General features: G+C 39.7%; 1 protein-coding gene across 1 annotated transcript in view; it reads right to left on the bottom strand.

Annotated features, from left to right (window-relative positions):
• Positions 1 to 5,831, bottom strand: part of LOC122807285 (cytosolic 10-formyltetrahydrofolate dehydrogenase) — a 586,928-nt gene extending 581,097 nt beyond the window's left edge. The window contains exon 1 of the mRNA XM_044078406.1: positions 5,646 to 5,831. The gene's annotated coding sequence lies outside the window, so the exon portion shown is untranslated. The remainder of the gene's footprint in view (positions 1 to 5,645) is intronic.
• Positions 5,832 to 20,798: the final 14,967 nt, after the last annotated feature.

Raw genomic sequence — 20,798 nt, 5'->3', positions numbered from 1 at the left:
AGAAAACGTAAGCATATAAGAAAAAATGCAAGAAATTAGTATTAAAAGCATATATTATAACATGCTTAGATATGCCAATGATTTAGTGAGCTAAGATTATTATCAGTAATCAAGTATTTTATTGAAAGCTTCTGTCTATTACTAAGACACACTTATTGATGATTTCTTATAAGCCATCACTGATGGTTTCTATTTAAATAGAAACCAGTAAGCCTGCCTCAATAACTGATGTGATAGTGCTCACGTATGTATATATTGAAAAATATGACAGAAAGCTGCAAGTACATCAAACATGCGTGTTACAGGTAAGGTTCTTCCCAAGGTCATTGTATCTTTCACAATTATTACATTATTAATAACACAGTGTACCGTGGTGGTGGTGCTGCGGTAGCGTTGTCGCCTCACAGTAAGACGCTGTCTGGTTCGATTCTCAGCTAAAGCGTCTTCTGCGTGGAGACATGCGTGAATGGGCATACCTTCGTTGAAGGTTGTGCGTCAGGGCTGGTAACTCGGCACGTAAAACTCAACTACCAATCATTAGCGGACCGGAGTTCTGCTGTGGCGACCCCTAACCGGGAAAAGCCGAAAGATACAACAACAAGGTGTGTCAAAAGATTCATGTAGGTGTATATAGATATAGATATATTTATATATAAACAAAGACACGCACGTATAAATACGTACCATATATAATATATAAAATAAAGTAAAGTAAAATCCACTGCTCAGCAAGCAAACGCTGTAGTTCCGTGAGGTAGATATAATGTAAGTCACAAAGGAAGCGGAGTACAGCAGAAGTAAGAACAAAACTCCAAATTTAATTCCAAGAATGTGCACTTATAACATACGGATGAGCGCTTTCACCATTACAGCTTCTTCAGAAGAAGCTCTGACAGGGGCATGCTGCAACAAAAGACACCATCTTCAGAAGAGATGTTAAACTGAGGGCCCATCAGCCTGTGCTGACAGTAGTTCAGGTGGCTGTAAGACATCATATGACGCTTGTCTGGCAAACAGTGGAGCAATTCTGGTGATCTGGGCAAGTGTTCTTCACTCAAAGTCAATACCACTTCAGTTCAAGACAGACACATGTCTGAGGGTCGGTGCACTTAACTCATTACCAAAAAAGTAAAAGAAACAAATACTGACAACCTGGTCCTCATAAAAATTACAATTCCACTTACTAAAATGTAGGAAGTGCAATTCCATCTCTGAAACATTTCACTTTACTCCGAGTTTCAGCCACAGAGTATGAATTAAAGTTGTCTGAATATCCAGTTCAACTCTGTTCAAACCAATTTAAATAGAAAATCAGGCATGTCGTTTCCTTACCTTGTGGCTGTTATAGTACTTTTCATTATCATTTGTCTGCCATGCTCTTTCAAACTACGGAGGGTACAGCTCATAATGAGATTCAGCTCCTCTTTTAATGTGCGTTATACGGTAACCCATATTCCTCTTCTAACAAGATCTAAAATTAGAGATCCCAAAGAGGCAGCACAAGAGATAATATGAAGAAGCACTTCCTCACAGAAAGAATTAAAGCTGTACTGAAAAGGAACTCAGTATGAGAGGACTCATAACACAAAAACAAAATCACATGACAGATTAGTTAGCATTCGTAGATTTTTCTGAAAGCAGTGAATTTTGCAAACTGAAAGAGTGTAGTGATTCTTGGCTGATATTGTCTACATGTCTTATACCAGAAGCATTCACAAGAGGTCACTGCTGCACAGCATCTTAGCAGCAAACCAGGTGCTCAGAGTGCAGGCTACAATACCCCATTTTTAACCCCTCTAACCAAACCAGGCCATCTTTCTTCTTTTCTTTACTACTTTGCCCTTCATCTTGTCTCTTCTGCTTCATATTTTCTGCTTATACGTTACACAGTTCCTGTATCTCTGTTATTACCTCTGTTCTCTACACTCCCTTGTTCCTTACGCTGCCTCCTGCTGTAATTTGTTCCCATTTCCTCTATGCTCTAATTAATGCTGGTTTCATAAATTATATTTTTAAAAATATCTACTCTCAGAAATGTGATGGAATGGGGAAAGGCTGCCCAGAAAATGTCTCGTCGGATTACTGACGTTACGCAATCCCTGAAACATAAACACATTTAAGACGGGCAGATTTTGTCAAATCAAGCTGATCCAAAACTAAGACTAAGAACTATGGATTGTGGGCCAGTGTCATCTGATATAGCTTTCAACTATATTCTTTCAAAAAGCTATATATGTGAACTAAATGGGATGAATGGTGGAGACAACTTGGAAGCATCAAAAAGACTGATAACATAAAGTTCAATGATGATGTTACAGTCGCTCGAAGGCTTTTAGTAGCATTAGCAACAAACAGAATGGAGCCCCTGCAGGCTCCCAGTAAGCTCAGTATCATGCCACACAAAAAGCAAATAGGTTTTCATGCAAGAAGTGAGAGGCATGCATTTTGGCACATGAAACTCCAGGAGGAATGACGTCTTGAGTGTAGTGAATTTGAAATGAAGTGAAAAAACATGCAATAGGCATATCAAAAATAAACCATTCTGCAAAATGTGGACAGGCCATGTCTGCAATTAACAATACTAAGGTGGTACATAGCCAGAGGAATAAAGTCCAAGCATATTGAGCTGTTTCTTTGTAGACAAATTTGGTGAGGCCTCACCTCAGCAACTACATACATTTGTGGTGGTTGTATCTCAACAGATTCATCAGATTAATGGATAATATACAAAGATAGTCTCACACATCTTACTAATTAATGGGTTACATCATTCATACATCAGTTCTTTAATTAACCCTAGGTAGAGTGATCACAACCAGACACTTTTAGCCGCAACCCGGGAAAAATACAATAGGGTGCAGAAAATACATTACCATGCACAAATTGTAATTGTGTAGATAAGATAATTAGATATGTAATGACTATCCCTATGTATGTATAGTCCAGGTCACATCAGTTGCTAGTTCAGTTAGCCATTGTTTGGCTCACATAATAATTTTTTATTAACCACTGTATATTGTTAGATGTATGGCTGGCCTTAGGCATAGGCCAACTATGCAGGTGCCTAGGGCGCCGCTCTAGCATGGGTGCTTTTCCAGTATTTATTTGGTGTAGGTAGACCAGGATGGGGGCACCAGGTGGTGTGGTGGGGAGGTGCCATGGAGCCCTTTTTTCTAGGGCACCAGTTGACCTAAGGCCACTCTGTTAGGACAACAACACTGAACTGCATAAATACAATAAATTTCCTATCTACAAACTGTAAGACAAAAAAGACATTGGCTATATGATGCATGCTCACAGGATCCTAAAAGGGAAACAATCTGATGAAGAATTGAAGGGACTAGAGATGATACGTGGCTGGGCCTTAATGACAAAGAATAATAATCTTTGAATGAAGGTTAACATTGTCAACTAAATGAGTGTGTTTTTAAATGAATAGAGGAGCATTAACTTATAGAAAGCTGAAACAGAAATCATCAGGTGAGATAGGAAAAGAAGGGATAGAGAAAATACACAGTAAAAGGCTGCAGCACAACTGATAAGATTGTAATTTCTCCTTCCACTAGTTTTTAAAAGGACTTCTTCCTCCAACAAAAGTGGTCAACAGGTAAAAACTATTTTCTCTACTTGCCATTTTCATATCTAACAAACCCTGTCCATTTCAGCAAGTATATTATTTCATCCTGCATCCCATCAAAATTGCACTGCATCTCTACCATGCATCCTTGAACTGTATCAATGCTTTTGAGTATATAACTTAATCACGAAGACTATCCATACATCTATAATGCTTTCTCTCTAAAGCAAAAAAAAACTTAAGCATCTTGTCAAAGCTAATATCCTTGCAAGTTTATCTAATGTTTTCTTATTCTTACTTATCTCCTATGAGGTATGATGCCCTTTAAGATATTAAATATTAATTCCCTTGAGGGATTTGAAAGTTTGCTTCATCTTTCAAACCTACCTAAAGCTTGAAGAGTTTACACAATTGTCTTGACAGATATACCTCAGTGTGACCATTAGTTTTCTGGTACTGCAAAATCAGCAATCCTTGTCAGTTCTGTGCAGGATAAGCTACAAAGTGACACTCTTAAATGTGTCACACTGTAGGACTCTATGAAGGATCTGCTTCAGTTTTATCATCAAGCCAGACTTTGGCACTGAGGAGGCAAAACTGTCATGTATCACTAGGGTACAAATAAACTTCTCTTAACCCAGTAGAATTCTCACTCTCAGAGGATTAATTTTTAGTATGTTACCTTATTAAACCAAGAGTAAGAATTTATCTCTTCCAAAAAGCACATTACCTTGTGAATTAACAATAACTGGCATTTGGTAGTTCTTATTCGTTTGTTAACTTGAACCGGTTTCATCCATGCCTCTTTCGAATTGCTCCTGATTTTCAGGGAAGTCTCCAATTTTACCTCAAAATATTTCCCCTGTCCCGTGTAAAATATGTCATTTCTTGGTAAGCTAAAGAGGAGCAAAATCACAAAACACTGAATTCCTATTTTTTATTTATTTTGCAAATTGCAATATGCGTCTTAATAGAGTTTTCCGTTTTATTTCTGTTAATAAAAGCGACATTTGCAACTGGTATTTATCCCTATATCAAGATACCTAACTCTTAGGGTTGCCACCTTTTCAAATGGGCAAAGTGGGACATTTTTGGTACAAACATCAGATTTCACAGGCCGACACACACCCACCGTCAGTACAAAAGTTAGAACTTAAACTGTTTGCCTAAATAAAAGATTATTCTTGTAGCATTTTAGTTGCTTATTCTGTTTCTTATAACATTTAGGTATTTTAGATACAGAATAACTGTTTTATGCAATTATTACATAAAATATAGGAAATAATTTTGTCCTAAAATCTCAGGACATTTGCCATTTTTACAATTTTTTGTCAGGACACAACTGCCCAAAGAGGGACTGTCCCTCGCAAAGTGGGTCAGGTGGTAACCCTACTTAACTCTCTGAAAATACTACACAAGTGCACATACCAGAAATGTATTATCTGTTACAATACAAAAACTAGCTCATACTGTTTATTTCTAATACTACTACACAGTAAGAATTTAGAGCGCATACCTAAGTAATGTGTGGAGTACGCATGTCATCCCAGCGGTCGAGAGGCGTTCGAAAGACATGCGTAAATGGTCGTGCCTTCGTTGAGAGCTGGGCATCGAGCTGGCACCTCGACACCGTAAAAATCTACTGGCAATCATTAGCGGACCGAAGTTCCGCTGTGGCGACCCCTAATCGGAAAAAGCCGAAGAACAAACGAAAGTAATAGTATAACAACGTCACAGTGTTTGATCCACCCCTCTCATTTTTCAGCAACAAGCAAAACCCGGCGAGATCAGTCCAGATGCTAACTTTACTAGACCATCACAGCTTGTGATTATACACAATTTCACCTTCAGAGAATATACTAGACAGACCTATGTAGTACCTGTTTAATGCAGCAGTTCAACCAAAAATCAAACGTGTCATAGCAGTCAACCTTATATCTCCAAAATGAGCAACACTGTCTCTCATAATGTGGAAGAAATGGGCAAAATGTGGAACATTTACTAATGGTTTATTAACAACTTTAATTAGGAAGCTCATATGATGGCTACAATGTGATATTTTACTTACAGAATAGGTCTCTTAATGAAATAATATCCTTAAAATATTGCCAACACAGTGTGTGACAAACCCTTTCCATATACAACTTCCAGAAACGTGAACTTTTTAAGTTCCCAAATGAAGAACGTTCCTCAAAATGAGGTACACATAAGAAGCTTGATGTTTTTTCTTTTTCTCTTTTTTCTCTTTCTTTCGTTCTCTCTCTCTCTCTCTCTCTCACTCACTCACTCACTCACTCTCTCTCTGTATATATACTCATACACGCACGCACGCACGCACTTCTCACTACGTTTTTTTTCCGCAGGGGTCACAGGAGTTTACAGAGACCAGGAAAAAGACTGACACCGCACGTTAGTTGTCCACCAATCAGCGCAGAGAGGCAAGCCCAGCCTCTGGAGGCTTGCCCAACCAACGTAGCAGTTGAAGGGCAATGACCTACAACTTGTCCTGCTGGGTGTTTACCCAGATTTTTTGGCATCCGCTGCAACTCTTTCGAGACACTTTAAAGCTACAGTATGTTCTGTAACAAAAAGCCTTTACAGAACAGTCATGAAGACTTATTATGAACATGTACACTTATACATTTGCTGATCAACAAAACAACCCGCTGACATATCAAAAGTAAAAAAAAAATATTTCTTATTCACGTAAATAATCTGTAAAACGACCCAGGATGAGCTAGATTCAGAATCTATAAATGTCCACGCTGCTGACACCTGACAGTTTACTATTCACTCGCTGCAGGAATACGTTCCGAAAGTTACATTTTTGTAGTGTAAATGTATCCAAAATATTAGAATGAGCCTTACGACCCCACTATTTTCAATGTAAAACTTATTTCTTACCCGTTTTAGCTATGAGTGCTGCTGTCTTATTTACTGATGGTACAGAGTTAGAGATCGGTCCTTACAGTACACACTTATCTATCCTTGACAGTTTTAAGCAGCGGCGCTTATGTGCATCTGTCAGTTAATCTTTCGCATACCAGCTCTGGAGGCTGTCATTGGGTGGGAGTTGTCCTTTAGGTAAACTGTAACTGTGTATATGGGTGTGGACACGTTAGTTGAGGAGGGAACTTTTTTTCAGCAATCATCAACTGTAAGTGTACTACCTTCTGAGTCACAGGCAGTGGCACGCAGCACATCGGAGTTATTATCGAGTTATGGATTTATTTTTCTTCCTTTTTCATAATGCTTGTACTGTCTGCCTTCCACTTAGTGTATTTTACCGATATTTACACGGGAGAGTCAACGCCGGCCGTAGTTGAAATGAATCTGGCCTATAAAAGTCTAAGTGGTGCCCCTTCCAGCAGCACCACCCAACGCATCTCTTTCCATTTTCAAGAGCAGAGCCCCAAATACGCACTCTCAGATACATACACTGCCATAACTCTGAACTCTCCAGAATTTTGGTCTGTTCCTCATATATTTGTGGTTTTCTGGCAAATCGCAGGGATGATCTGAGGACTGAAGTCACTAAATAATGACATACATTTGAGTTTCAGACTTCAAATCATTCAGGAAATCTATTTTAAAACAACCCCTGTTGCTCTATAAACGTTATAAGCTTAAAAGAGCAGTATTTAAACTATGTCCCTATTTTTGGGCCTTTGTCCCGATTTTGTTGGGCTTTGTTCAGATTTCTTGCACTAAGAGGTTGAGAGGTGTGTTCACTGTGTGCACCTCAAGAAGTCATAACATGATTGTTTTAACAGTAATCATTTACGTTGCTTTCATATACAGCCTCGCTTCACCCTATAAGCACCCACCCCCAAAAAAACACTATTCTGGGTACATGTCCTGGCAGCATGGCGTGCGCATTCTAATGACTAGGCCAACCTACTGATGGTACCTATCATATCAATCCAGGATTATAGGTTCATAGGTAGGTACTAGGCTATCTGCCCGAGGGCATTTATAAGCCTAGCCAGAGTGTGTCGGCTTTCGCCACCCCATTGATTAATTAACTAATCGTCTGTCAAGCAGAGCCAATGAAGTGATCCCAGGGGTGTATTTTCTGTTACCCATCCACTCGTCAAGGTTTCTCTTGAAGAGTATTAGTGAGGGGTGCTGCCTGATGTAATATGGAATTTTGTTCCAAAGCATGGGGAGTCTCTGTGACAGGAATCTATCCCTCCAGCATGTTCTATTTATTGTTGTGGTGAGGTTTAGCTCACTAGAGCGCGTGGCTCACAGTGACTTGGATTTCTTTAGGTGGAGCATGTCCATCAATTCTGAGTTGGACATGGCTTTGTAAGTCAGGCAGAGATCACCTCTGAGTAAGCGATATGCCACTGAGTACAGCCGGAGTTTTTTCAGTCGGGCTGCATAGAGAATAAGTGTTTGAGACCAGTAATTCTCTTGGTGAGGTACTTTTGTGGTTTTTCCAGCTGGTGGAAGTGTCTTGTGAGGTACACCCCAAATGGGGCATTGTACTCTATGATGGGTCTACTGAGTGATGAGTAGAGAGGCACTATAACCTCTTTATTTCTAGATGTGAACTCTTTAATAATTAGATGGGCCACAAAGAAGGATTTCCTAACTACTTTGGCAATATCATTGTCAAAGGAGAGATTACTATCTACCTGGGTCCCCAGATCTCTTATTACCTCTTTTGTATTAAAGGGGCTGCCACCTATGTGGTAATTCGTGGGTGTTTTGTTTTGCCCAAACAGGATGACTATATTTTTTGGCATTTAGCTTAAGGCCATGACATTGACACCAGGTGTCCGTCTCAGTAAGACCCTTTTGGAGGATGTCCGTGTCAGCCGGAGAGTCAGTTATGGCTCCCAGTTTGCAGTCATCGGCGAACTTGGCTAGCCATAGTCCTCCTGTGTTTGCCTGTACTTCTGAGAAGTATATGCTGAACAGTAGAGATGCCAGGACCGAGCCTTGCGGGACACCACTTGTGACTGGAATTGGACCTGGAGCCCGCTGTTCTTACCGTGTGAGTTCTGTCTGTAAACCAGTTGACAACCCATCTCGTGATGTAGGGGTTTATGTTCAGGCTGGTGAGTTTTTCTGTAATACCCGAGTGGGGAATGGTGTCGAAAGCCTTGGCGAGGTCAAGGTAGGCTGTGTGAACCACCTTTCCCTCATCTATGGCCTTTGTGACTGTCTCGAAGAAGTCAACCAGGTTTAGTAGGCATGATCTGCCCTTAACAAAGCCGAACTGGGTCGGGTCAAGTGTTTGGAGGTTCCCAATGTCTTTGTTAATGAGTTCCATGATGATGCGTCCATAGCCTTGCAGATCAGGTTAGTCAGGCTTATGGGGCGATAGTTACCAGGGTCAGTTGTGGCCCCTCCTTTGTGGAGAGGAATAACAGTTGCTGTGCGCCATTCTATAGGCATGTAGCCTGTGGAGAGGTTGAGGTTGAACAGTATGTTTAGGTGGGGGGTTAGTTCGTTCCGTAGTTCATGCAAGACGCAGCCTGGGACACCATCTGGTCCCATTGACACTGTTTTTGGCATTTGAAAGGGCTGTTTTCACCTGTGCGTCTGTGATTTCTGGGACACTACACTTTTCCGGTATTGTTGTGGGCCCTTTTGGAGGTGAGAGAGGAGGTGACGTTTGCACTGAATCTATCTTATTTTTTATTTTTATTTTATTTATTTTACATTTGCTTACCGGGCTAGTCCAACTGGATATATGTCCATTTTCAGTGGAGGCCCGGGGAGAAAAGCTCCGCTATAAACTACTAAAACAAGTTAAGCTTATACAAAAAAAATTAAAATAATGCAAAATTAAAAGAATATAAAACAGTATTTAAGAAACGTAACATATCCAACTGCAAGTTGTAAAAGCATCAGAGTACACAATGCGGCTTGGCGTAGAACAGAATAATGAATATTAACTAGAAAACTGTATTTCAGAAATAAATAGGAATAAAAAATTGAGATATGTATTTATTTGAAGAGGAATTTCAAGAGGGTAGAAATTGAGAACTAGAAATAAGGGGATAAAGGAATCAGAGGGCAAGTAAGACAAAAAGTTCAACTAGGGTTGGTACAAGAGCAGAGCCAGTGGTTGGAAAGGAAGTGAAGATATTGTAGTGAGGTATTGAGGTAGTTGGTTCCATATTTTGCCAACTGAGTTGGAGAATATGGAGTCACCTGCTAAGTTATTTGATTGGGAAATTTGGATCAGTATTTTGTAAGAAGAGCGTAGGTTCCTCAGATTATTGTAGGGTTGTATGAGAGAGGAGAGTGTTGGAGTGTTGTTAGGGTGATAAAAGGCTTTTTGGACAATAGTAAGTTGGTAGAATTGTATTAGGTTGGGTAATTCAAGCCAGCCTAGTTTTTTAAGATTTAGACAATGGTGAGTCCTATAAGGAGAAGCTATAGCGAATATGGCTATGTTGTTGTAGGAAGAAGCTAGTTTATTGAGATTGTGCTTAGAAAGATTAGTGTAGATGGTGGAAGCATAAAGAAGGGTAGAGATTAAGTGGGTTCTAGCAATGGTAGTTCTGGTTTCGGGTGTTAGGTAAGCTTTGATTCTATAGAGAGAACCAATTTTTCTGTTAGTAGCCTTAATTGTAGAGTTGATATGAGTGTCAAATTTAAGTTGGTTGTCAATGGTAATACCCAAGAGTTTAGTGGTTTGGTCTGGGGAGATGAGGGTACCATTATTGGATGTAAGTGTGAAGTTAATAGAGGGGATAGGTGAGTGGGTGTAAAGAGCAGGAGTTTGGTTTTTTTGGGATTGAGGAGTAGACAATGATTCGAGAACCATTGCTCTATAGTTGTGAAGGTATTTTGTGTGAGAGTGTGCAGCTCATTCTGAGTGGAGGCTGAGGAAATAATGGTTGTGTCGTCAGCGTATTGAATGCAAGTTGATTGAGGAGTGGCTAGATGAAGGTCATTTATAAAGATGGAGAATAGGAGTGGACCTAAGATAGAGCCCTGGGGGACCCCTATGGTGGTGGGGAGGAGATCAGAGAGCTGGTTATCCCAGAGAACTGCCTGTTTACGGCTGTCCAGATACGATGCAAACCAGTTTAAGGCAAGGTTATCTAGAGTCAGGGATCGTAAACGATGGAGGAGAAGTTGGTGATTGACCATGTCAAAGGCTTTAGACAGGTCTACAAAGAATGCAGAAGAAAGGGAGTTGCTGTTGCGGTTTTTGTTAATAGAGTCAATAAAGGATAGTAATGCTGTGCTAGTACTATGGAATGGTCGAAACCCATGTTGACAATTAGCCAGGAGGTTGTGGCTAAGTAGGTGGTGAAGTAATTGTTTGTGGATGCATTTCTCCATTATTTTTGCAAGAGGAGAAAGTAATGCTATGGGACGGAAGTTTGAATACTCAGTAGAGTCACCTCCCTTGAATAGAGGGATAATATAAGAGATTTTCCAGAGTGATGGAATAGTACTTTCTTTTATAGCTCTGTTGAGGAGTATAGAGATGGGATAGGAAAGAGCTTTTGCACCTAGACGGAGGTATTCAGCTGGTAATTTGTCCGCTGAGGGGGTTGCAGGCTTTAGTTTTTGAAGTAAGGACGAGATATAGGAGGTTGGAATAGGTTTTAGGTGAAATGGAGGGAGAGAGGTGGTTTGGGTAAATAGTTTTGAGGTATCAGGGTTTTGTTGGTTAGCTAGTTTTAATATGGCTGAAGTAAAGAAGGTATTAAAGGCATTAGCTGTTTGTAGTGGGTCATCAAGGTTAGAGCCTAGTGGATTTGGTGTGGCAATTTTACCAGGGGATAAGAGATTGTTAATAGAAGACCAAAATTTTTTTGGCTGGTGAAGGGAGGATTGTTGAAGCTGTGTATAATAGGTCTTTTTATCATGTAGGATGGCTTTTTTTGTTACATTTCTTTGCTGTCTAAAAGTAAGGTGATCAGTTATGCTTTTTGTGGTACGCCATTTAGCCCAGGCTTTATTCCTGCTAAGGATTAGTTTTTTAGTATCATTTGAGAGCCACTGGGCAGTTTTGGTTTTCATGCATAGAGCATTGGGGCATGATGTTCAAGGATATCTAGAAAGGTATTATTAAAGTAACTAACAGCTTCATCTATAGGGAGTGATTTCAGAGGTGACCAATTAACTTGCATAAGTTCATTTTGAAACTGATTGGGGTCAAAAGATTTTTTGCTGCGGGATGTTGTGACTTTGATAGGGATAGTAACATTTGTTTTGTGCCTGATAATATATGTTAGAGAATGGTCACTAAGGTCATCAGGGAGAGTTCCTGATGAGTATTGTTGTTGTGGACTATTTATTAATATCCAGTCAAGTATAGTTTCTTTGTTATTAAGTTTGTTTATTCTTGCTTGGGAGTTAATGATTTGTGAAAAGCCATGTAGGTTAATGAGGGTAGTTGGGTTGGAATTTTTACATTTGTTCCAGTCAATATTAAAGTCTCCTAAAAGTATTGTTTCTTGTAGGAGATTTAGTGAAAGCCAATTAAGTAGGTTTTCTAATACAGTAGGATTCTTTCCAGGGGGAAGATAGGTACAGATAATATTAATTGTTTTGTGAGGGTTGAGCTGAAGTTTTGAAATAATTATTTCAACATTGCTGTCAGATATAGGGTAAAGATTTGTCTTACTCATTTGTAGTTCGGTTTTATAGAGGACTATAACCCCGCCACCTTTTTTGTTTAAGCGGTCTTGTCTAAGGATGTTGTAGCCTGGGGGGATAATTTCATTATCCTTTATTGTAGGTTTTAGCCATGTTTCGGTTAGACAGAGAATATCAAACTGTTGAACATCTAGAAGAGCATGAATTAGAGGTATTTTGTTACAAATGCTGCGAATATTAAGATGGGCAATTGACAAAGATTTTGGGGTTTGGTTGAAGGTGTTGGATTTGGTTTGAATATGTGGCAATTAGAGGATTGTGTGGGTGGGTTAGGGCCAGGATTGTGGTGGATGTCTCCATCAATTAATAAGGTAAAAAGTACTGGGTTGTGAAATTGAGGAGTTTTACAGAGGTTGTAACCATGTCTTTTAAGGCTATGGATAAAGTATTTAATGTGAAGCAGACGGTGATATTTTGGTAGAAGATAGGAGGTGTTATAGGTGGTATTGAGATTGTTTATGGATATAGGCAGGGGAGTTGTGAGGGTTTGTTTGCATAGGATATTAAAAGTAAAGGGTTGGGGTTGTTCATAGGAGGTTGAAAGATAGGCAGAGGTGAGAGTAGTTAGGAGAGCTAGTAGTATCAAAGGTTGGTATTTATTAGACATAATAAGAGATACTGTAATAGTGATTAAGTATGTAGATACAGGGAGTAATGTGAAAGAGTAGTAGGTAAATATGTGGGTTTGGGAGGAGACAAATATGGAAGGGGGTGGAGACAGTTGTATAGTATGATAGGTGGAATGAAGAGAGGGGTGTGTCTATGTAGGTATAAATGTAGAGGATAAATAAGGACCATATATTAATTCATGGGGTACTTTTATATGAATCCATCTAATCATCAGGACTTAACTTGAAGGAGGTTAAGGTGTTATGCTGCTAAATGTACAAGGGAAATGTGTTTCACACATATCACTCCAAGAAGTCCTATTCATATTACAATATAAGGTGATAGTTTTTGCGTATTTCTAATATTATTTGTGTTTCTGAGGTGTGAAAGATAAAACAGAGATCTCCACATAGGAGCCTGTATTTGAAGGGGAAAAAAAGTGAAATATATTTTTTAATCTTTCCAGATAGCTATTAGAGCCTAGCCCTTTGATTCTCTTTGTTAGAAAATGACGAGATGTTTTATGCTAGTATATATGTGTTTGCTGAGATACACACCAGTCTTAGCTTTCTGGTCAATGATTGGCCTAATAAGAGGCGAATATGAGACAGCAAAGGATTTTCTGGATTTTGAGGATACACTTTTGATAATTAGCACAGCAATGAAAAAACAATTTCCTTACTTTAAATGATGTATGGTGATCAAAGGAGCATTAATTGTAGACAAAAGTGTCTAAAACTCTGCAGGCTTAAGCAGAAAGAGAGTTAATTATTGATAAAAATGCCCACAACTCTGCAGTTTAATCAGAATGGAAAAATAGTTCCCAAAGTGTGACTATATTACATTTTTTGCATTAAGTCTAAGACCATACTCAGAGTGACTCTATTTAGCTCTTATTAGAGGATGTAAGAGCCTGTGTGGCAATCACTGATGACATCCACTTTGCAGTCATCCACAAACCTGGTCAGTTATACATCTTAGACATCTGTCTTCACAGCAATGAAGTAGATACCAAAGGGAAGATAACTTGGTCAAGCATATACTGTATCTTAGACATCTGTCTTCATATCCCAGAAGTATATTCCAAAGAGAAGGAGAATGAGCATAGAGCCCTGAAGGATTCCACTAGTAACTGATACATTAGATGACAAGGTACCACCAACTTTCACCTTGTGTATATCATCAGAGAGCCAGTTATCAATCTATACAGTAACTAAGAAATTATTAAGCTGATAGTTTTCCTCAACAATGCCTGCACTGGAAATTGTACTAAACTTCTTAAAAAGGTCAAGATAAAGTGTTATGGACACAGTGACCCCATCAGTGGCATTAGTGGCAGCAGTGACACTGGCAAAAAGTCAACTAAATTAAGTAAACAAAGCATACCCTTGGCAAAACCACACTGACTGTTTCACTGTTAATGAGCTAGACTACCAGGCATATACAACAACTGAAACATCCACAGAGTTTCCTCACAAAAAAAATACAGGCCATAAACAACATGTCCTATGTGGAATGCCTTAAAGCCCTATCCCTGTACTCTGTTTCCTACAGACTGCTGACAGGCAATCTGTACCTGACCTACAAGGTACCCTCTGATCCCACTCTGATGGACCTGAGGCACATTCACAAAAGAAGTACCATCAGAATTACCTGATCTGGGGACCTAAACCTTGTCTGCAACATAAAAAAAGAGCTGTTGGAGGGAGAGGTAATGTTTCTCAGAGACTAAACTTTCTCTGGAACAGGCTTCCCATTCGTGTGAAGCATAGTCTTTCCCCAGCTTAATTCAAGCATAACTTGGACCAGTGGAGGGGGAATCAGAAATTTACCCATGATCTGGCACTTTTGTCTGTCTAATACATTCAGCCTGTAAATGCTAGATCACCCAAGCCCAAGCCTACACATGCCCCTTAAAATAAGCTTAGGTACCAAAATTAGTGGATATATTTGGGAAGCATGACTAGGTTTAAAAAGGTCCATGAGGTCATTAGCCTAGTATATACATATGAACCTATGGCTTGTAATGTTGACCCAACTGTAATTAGAATAGTTCTTAAAAGTTTCTGGGTTAGCTGCATGGCTTACATTTATTTTTATTTCAAAGGAACAAGCTCTGTGGTCTGACAAGACCAGAAAGGACACTACACTAGGTTGTGCAACATTCTCCTTGGTTTGTGAGGACCAGGTTCAGGATGTTAGCACACTCTAGTGGGCATATGGATTAGCTGGTCCAGGAATGTCTGACACTGCATGGGGCATGTATAATTCCCAGTTTATAGCTGGTTAAAGTTGCTCATGAATATGGTATTGGGTTGAATGGGGAGTATGTCTAGCATATTTTTACTGACCTTACTGATGGTTTCTCTGCATTATAGTAATTTACAAAGTGTGTGCTTACTGGTTAGTTGTTGCTTATTCTGTTAGCATCCACTTTGGACTATTTCTTGTGTGGTTATGCATCCCAGGCTGGTGCGAGCCTAGCATTGAGCAGCATTCTACCTTTTCCATGGATGATGCCACAACATGAACAAAAGATTATTGACTTTAATAACTGGCTAAGGTTTTGTTGTCATTTGGAGGGGGGATACATTCTTTATAGCAGGGGGGTTTATTGTCAACAAATCACACAACTTTGCCAGGGATGGTCTGCACCTGTCCTTTCTAGACTTTCAGACATTAGTTAAAGCCTTGTCCACACCATACTGCCTTTCTTAGGCATTGCAAAATTGATAAGCCTTTACTGCTTTTCTTAGGCATTATCAACTTGATAAACCTCCTGAAGTAGCAAAACCAATTAAGACTTCTCATCGAGGTTGTCCCTGGAAATTTTCTCTCCAAAATCCAATTAATCCTAATGAGGACTTAACAATGAAATAAATGTTGCCATGGCTATAAAGAAATAAACAATATCTTGCTGTCTTTTGAAAGGATGTGCCAAATGAACCAGGAAAACCTCCCAAATTATCTACTGATCTACCCATGCCTTTCTATACCTAATAGTGGGACTTTAAACTAAAACTGCTGGCACTGCCCTCATATACTACTCATACCCTTTTAACATTGTGGGAGTCAGGCAAGTGACCATTATGGGGGCATCTATGAATGGGGCTTATTGGAAATATTAGGCATGTCCCACAAATGTATTCTTCCCCCAGAGTTAGGGGCACTATTTCTACAGTAAATCTGCTTATGATGGTTCATGGGACTCCTCATTTGCATGTAGGAAGTGGGGAGCTGTGGAGGTCATCTTTTGGAATTCCCTCTGTAAAATCCTCTTCACAAGCTGGAGGTAACATCTTATTAGGTGATATTGTAGTACTTTAATCAAAAAGTATGCTTAGTAATGCACCATATGTGGGAGGATACTTACAAAAAAATTGCCATTCTGCATATACATTCAAATGTTGTGAGTACAAACAAGGAGTGTGAAGTATCCCATTATGGTATCAACATAAGTACCATGCCTGTACTGTGAAGAGATAGCAAATGCATCACTTATGCATCCTCTGTTAATAATAAAAGAACAATCCCCTCTAAATGTAAACAAACCAATCACAAGTAATCAAAACACACCTCCATGACAATGCAAACCACGGGTCTATATTAGAACATCGAAGTTTCAAAAGTTCGAATGTTCCAATATCGACCCCTATTCAGCGAAAGCCGAAAACATCGAACATACAGAACAGCGAATTTTTTCCTAGGGAAAAAATTTGCTGTTCCAAAACACATACATACAACACAAGCACACCAAACAAACAACAATCCACACACATACACCTAAAATCTTACACTTAACCCTACACTAAACTATACACACACCACTAACTATCCACTTTCCATAACCCTAACCCTAAGGTCCGCCACTATCACACACTCACCTCACCTGCACCCAAACCTAACTCACCTACCCCGCCCTAACCCTTGCATCCACACAATCGCACACTTAACTAACCTGCGCCCTAACCCTAACTCACCTAACCCACCCTAACCCTCACATCCACACAATCGCACACATACCTAACCCGCGCCCTAAACCTAACTCACCTAACCCGCCTTAACCCTCACGTCCACACAATCGCACACATACCTAACCTACACCCTAACCGTAACTAACCTAACCCGCACTCAATCGCACACTTACCTGAACCCATCCCGTAACTTTCCACCACAGCGCTGAAAAAAATGAAGCAACAGAAACGGACAACCAAATTCTTTCCCTAGGAAAAAATTTGGTTTTCTGTTGCTTCTATATTTTCAGCTTTCGCTGAATAGGGGTCGATATTAGAACATTCGAAGTTTTGAAACTTCGATGTTCTAATATAGACCCCAAACCACATAGGGTTAGCTGTAGAACTGCTGCAGAATAAAATATATTTTTACAGGGGATGCAACCTCCCTGTAGCTTACCACATGAGAGTCTTTGTTCTGCACTCCCTGTTTACTTAACTATTTTCACATTAGAAAAAAAAAGTAAAGTGTAAAATAACAGCAAAATATGTTGTGTTTCTTCTCTGAGTCATTGTATCTCATAGTGAATGTAAAATAAAAGATATGCAATTATAAAACCCTAACTTCGAGAAAATGTAATCAAAGAGTCCATACTCATCTAATTACCTTTGAGAAGTAGTAGGGAAACCATAACTTTGTCAGTGTTATCTTAATCTGCATGATGCCATGAGAGGGAAGTGCCATCTGTAACTGTAGTGGAGTGTTGTGGTACAGTTGTAGACCCATGTGTACTGCAGAAACAATGTAGTGCTGTGCACTCTGCAAGCATTGCAGTGTTGTACTGCATGTGGTAAATGGGAAATGTAAGCAACAGGTGTGTGGAAATGCATTTATCAGCTCATTTCTCAACCATAAATAATTGTTCAAATTGCTAATCAGTGTTGTACTTCTGAAGAGTACCCAACATCCTGTGCTAATTATTCAGTGCTCTTTGTGGGCACTCTTAAACAGTGTGTGATGACTTAAGTCCTTAATTTATTATTCATGTAGCTGCCAGATAATCTCCTAATGATGTTAAAAAATGTTCAAGTGGTATTTAATACTTTGCTTTTGTGCTTCTTCAATGCAGGAACATGAAACTTCTGAGGTCTTCCCTAGAAATGTACCATGAATTTGTCGTAGGGCTGCCTTGCTAACAAATTGCAAAAAAAAAATAAATAACATTTTCACAAGTGTAGAGTAGAAATAACTGCACTTTCACAGTGTCATGAACAGGGGCATAGCACATAGTAGTGATACTGAAGAAAGACATATGTCAAACTAGACAGCTGTTTAAGGAAGTCTGTATACATGCCAAGGCCAAGAATACAGCTTCCATGGGACCCGACAATATCCCTGGATGTGTTCTGCATGAACTACAAAGTGAACTGGCACCACATCTGTGTGCCCTGTATAATCACAGCCTCACCTCAGGCTTTGTCCCTACCAAATGGCGCACTGCTACATTCATCACTGTCCATAAAGGGGGAGCGACTACAGCTCCTGGGAATTATCACCCCGTTACCCTGATGAGTCTGATATGTAAGGCTATGGAGCACATCATCATGGACCTAATTAACAAGGATATAGGGAATCTCCAAACTCTAGATCCCACGCAATTTGGTTTTGTGAAAGGTAGATCATGCCTGCACAACCTGGTTGACTTCTTTGAGTCAGTCACCAGAGCTGTGGATGAGGGCAAGGCAGTTTATACAACCTACCTTGATCTGGCCAAGGCCTTTGATATCATTTTCCACTCAGGAATTATTGATAAACTCACCAAACTAGGCATTAACCCCTATATCACTAGGTGGGTTGCAAATTGTCTCACAGATAGAACCCACAGTGTGAAAGTAGCAGACTCCAAATCAGACTGTCGACCAGTCACGAGTGGAGTCCCACAGGGATTAGTCCTGGGTCCTCTTCTGTTTGGCATCTACTTCTCAGAAGTCCAGGCCAACACGGAGGGACACTGGCTGACCAACTTCACAGATTACTGCAAGCTGGGAGCCATTATTAACTCCCCAAGTGATGTAGACATCCTACAGAAAGGCCTCATTGAGACCAATGACTGGTGTCAAAACGATGGCATTAAGCTTAATGCCAAATAATGCATTGTCATCTCCTTTGGGAAAAACTCAGTTCCCACTAATTACCACATTAATGGGAGCCCACATTGAACACTGAAGGCATTATAAGAGATCTGGGGACACAGGTTGACAGAAACGACTCCTTCAGCCACCACACTGCCACTGTGATCAGAAAGTCCTTCTATGTGGCACATCTCATTACCAAGGCTTTTGCATCCAGGAAGAAAGAGGTCATCATCTCTCTCTACTCTTCCCTCATTATGCCAGTCCTTGAGTATAATCCCCCATTTGGCATGTATCTCACCAGACACATGCAACAGCTGAAAAGGCCACAAAAGTACCTCACGAAGAAGATCCTAGGCCTTAAACACATGTTCTACATGGACAGACTCAAAAAAACTCTAGCTATTCTCTGTCTCATATCATCTACTAAGAGGTGATCTCTGCTTGACTTACAAAGCTATGTCTGACCCAGCTCTGTTAGAAATGCTACATCTAAAGAAATGTGAATCCCTCTGCACCACATGCTCCAGAGACCTCAACGTCATTACCACAATCAACAGAACATGCTGGAGGGACAGGTTCATAACCCAGAGACTGCCCATGCTTTGGAATAGACTTCCCATATATGTCAAGCAGAGCACCTCACTGGCCATCTTCAAGAGAAATCTTGATGATTGGATGGGAAATAAAAAGTTCACCCCGGGGATCACTGCAGTGGCTGTACTTGATAGAGGCACTGGGAACTAACGTTGGGTGGCACAATGCCAGGGCATGTCTATGGGCTAGGCTTGTAAAGGCTCCAGTGCCATTAGCCTAGTACACACCTATGAACCTATGAACCTATGCATGATCAGCCCATATGTTGCAAACATAGCATGCATTGTCTCATCACAACACAACAGTAAGACAACACATAGAGCACTGAGCACAACATTGTTACGTGTGGTGAATACTGTTTCATGTCATAATGTTAATATCTAAGAATCAAGCTGTGATCTTATATTAGTACAAACACAGTGTAATGCTTGCTATACACAGATATGACATTTGAATATGTTTCCCTTTGTACAAACCCTAAAACAATGAGTAAAAAGGTCACACAGAAAAAACAATTGGCTAAAAACACAAAAAGAAAAATCTAGCAAAGCTAGACTTTCCACTGTGTGATACCTTAAATCTCCTGTGTCAAAGGCAATATGGGATATATGCAAATTAACCATTAAGGATATCAGGTGTTCCAGCTAAATGGCAATTCTGAATGTCCATTTGCTTTTTTAGATTTTTCTTTTTGTGTTTTTAACCAATTGGTTTTTCTGTGTGACCTTTTTACTTATTATTTTAGTTTGTTAGTTGGGATATTTTGTAGACTCCCTAATGTTTATGAATATCAGTTGGGTACAACAACCATGTTTCCAAAAGTCAAACATTCTTTTTATGCCATGTTGATGATGTCATAAAAGGTAGAAATATGCATGTCCACAACTAGAGGGGTATGGCTTTTTTGGCTTGTAATTGTCAGTAAATAGACTTATCAGTTCAGGTAAAAGGAAAAGTCATGGACATTCAGAACTGCCATTTACCTAAAACACCTGATATCCTTAATGTGTAATTTGCATATATCCCATGTTGCCTTTGAGCTAAGATGTTTAAGGTATCACACAATGGAAAGTCTAGCTTTGCTCATTTTTCTTTTTGTGTCTTTGTACAAATCCTAGAAACGTAGGAGCCATGTCTACTCAATCCTCAACATCAGCAAACACAAGCATTTTAACTACTGCATACAGTATGATATCCCTTGCAAAAAAAATCCTGCAGCACTATTTGAATATGACAGTCATTCTCTATTGTATGTAGAACATAAAAAAGAAAAATAATCCTATATACTA

Source organism: Protopterus annectens, chromosome 7.part0 (assembly GCF_019279795.1).
Source record: "Protopterus annectens isolate FY-2018-M chromosome 7.part0, PAN1.0, whole genome shotgun sequence".
Taxonomy (NCBI): Eukaryota; Metazoa; Chordata; order Ceratodontiformes; family Protopteridae; genus Protopterus; species Protopterus annectens.
The sequence above is the reverse complement of the archived record's forward strand: the minus strand, read 5'-3'. Positions and strand labels throughout refer to the sequence as shown.